Source organism: Protopterus annectens, chromosome 12.part0 (genome assembly GCF_019279795.1).
Source record: "Protopterus annectens isolate FY-2018-M chromosome 12.part0, PAN1.0, whole genome shotgun sequence".
Classification (NCBI taxonomy): Eukaryota; Metazoa; Chordata; order Ceratodontiformes; family Protopteridae; genus Protopterus; species Protopterus annectens.
Genome location: NC_056746.1, coordinates 1,533,775,341 through 1,533,777,840, shown reverse-complemented (window position 1 = coordinate 1,533,777,840; position 2,500 = coordinate 1,533,775,341).

Here is a 2,500-nt window from a genome sequence, read left to right as displayed (position 1 = left end):
TAGAATACTGACTTGGTATATTGCAAATAATGTTAACTTGTCATAGTTAATATTGCACATAAGGTATAAGATTATACTTTCATAGAGTTATTGCATATGTCTGTGAATTACTTTAGCATTGTAACTCCAGACCTCCGTGACTCGTATGGTGCATGTTATTACTGGATTTCAGAAGTCTGATGGCTTGTGGAAAAAAGTTTCTATTAAATCTGGTGGTTTTGCAATGTAAGCTACAGTATCTCCTGCCTGAAGATAAACATGAGAATAGACCATGGGTAGGGTGAGTGCAGTCCTTGACTATTTTCATGGCTTTGCTGAGGCACTGAGCAGAGTGCAAGTCCTGGATAGATGGGAGGGTGGACCTGATAATTCTCTCTGCCACTTTCACCACCCGCTGGAGAGATTTGCAATCTGAAAAAATGCAGTTTCCATACCAAACAGAGAGATTACTAAATAGGATGCTTTCATTGGTACCCCTGTAGAAAGGTGTGAGAAGTGAAGGTGATATTTTTGCTCTCCTCAACTTTCTTAGAAACTGTAGATGCTGTTGCACCTTCTTGACAATGTGATTAGTGTTTATTGACCAAGACAAGTCTTCAGTGATATGCACTCCCAGGAACTTGGTGCTCTTCACCCTTTCATAGGTTCATAAGTGTATACTAGGCTAATGGCCCTGGAGTACAAACCTAGTCCATAGGATTACCCTGACATTGTGCCACCCGACCTTAGTTCCCAGTGGCTCTGTTGAGTAGCACTACTGGAGTGATCCAAGGGATGAATTTTCTATTTCCCATCCACTCATCAAGGTTTCTCTTGAAGAGGGCCAGTGAGATGCTCTGTTTGACATGTATGAGGATTCTATTACATAACATGTTCTGTTGATTGTGGTAATGAGGTTGAGGTCACTGGAGCATGTGGTGTAGAGGGATTGGTATGTATTTAGCTGTAGCATTTCTAACAGAGCTGGATCAGACATGGCTTTGTATGTCAAGCAGAGATCGCCTCTAAGTAGGCGATATGAGACAGACAATAGTTGGAGTTTTTTGCATCTGTCCATACAGGACAAGTGTTTAAGGCCTAGGATCCTCTTTGTAAGGTACTTTTGCAGCCCCTCCAGTTGGTACAGGTGTCTAGTGAAGTAAATGCCAAATGGGGCATTGTACTCAATGACTGGCCTAATGAGGGAAGAGTAGAGGGAGACAATGACCTCTTACTTCCTGGATGCAAAACCCTTAGTAATGAGATGTGCCACATAGAAGGACTTTCTGACCACAGTGGCAATGTGGTGGTCAAAAGAGAGGCTGCTGTCAACCTGTATTCCCAGATCTCTTTATAACACCTTCTGTGTTCAGTGGACTACCATCCATGTGGTAATTCATGGGAACCAGGTTTTTCCCAAAGAGGATGACAACACATTTTTTGGCATTGAGCTTAAGGCCATGGTTCTGACACCAGTCGTTGGTCTCAGTGAGGCCTTTCTGTAGGATATCAACATCACTTGGTAAGTTAATAATAGCTCCCAACTTGCAATCATCTGTGAACTTTGTCAGCCAGAGACCCTTTGTGTTGGCCTGGACTTCAGAGAAGTAGATACCAAACAGGAGAGGACCCAGGACCAAAGCCTGTCAGATCCCACTTGTGACTGGTCATCAGTCTGACTTGGAATCTGCTACTTCCACACTGTGGGTTCTATCTGTGAGCCAGTTTGCAATTCACCCAGTGATATACGGGTTGATGCCTATTAGGGGTGAAGTTGGCACTGAATCTTTCGGCCAGTATATTGGCAATATCTGTTGGCTCTGTATAGGAGGTACCATTGTGCAGTAGCTCAGAGCAAATCTGGGTATTGCCATGTGGTTGTCTTTACTATGTGCTGCAGTTCTGTTTTCATAGTTAGCTTTAGAGGATTTGATGAGAGATCTCAACATTTTGTTGAGGCTGATAAGGGAGTTTTTCCAGTCTTGGGATTTCACCTTATTCCACATCAGTTTCCTACTTCTGTTGTAGAGATGGTTTATGGCAGAGGACCACCAGATTGGTTTCCTTTTTTTGGAGGAGAGCATCTTGGTTCTGTTGGGTATGGCGACATCCATGCATTTGTGTACATGTTTCTACAGTGCATTGGTGTATGATTCGGCGGTAATGCAACTATTCTCCATTTGCATGGGAGCCATGACGTTAGCCATCTCTGTTTTTAGGAGCCCAAAGTTAGCTTTGGAGAAGTTTTTTATTTTGGTTACATTTGCGGGAGTGGGGGGTGGGAGGGATGTGGATTTCCGGGGTGATTAGTTTGTGGTCGGATCTAACCAGGTTGGAGTTAACTATTGGTATAGAGCAACAGTTGCCCATGTTAGTAATGACCAGGTCAAGGATGTTGCTACCTCTAGTGGGGTAAGAATGAGCTGGTCCAGGGCATTTGAATTAATGAATTCCAGGAAACATTGGGTAAGTGCATTGGTACATAAGTAGTTTTCCACTTAATGGAGGGGTAGTTGAAGTC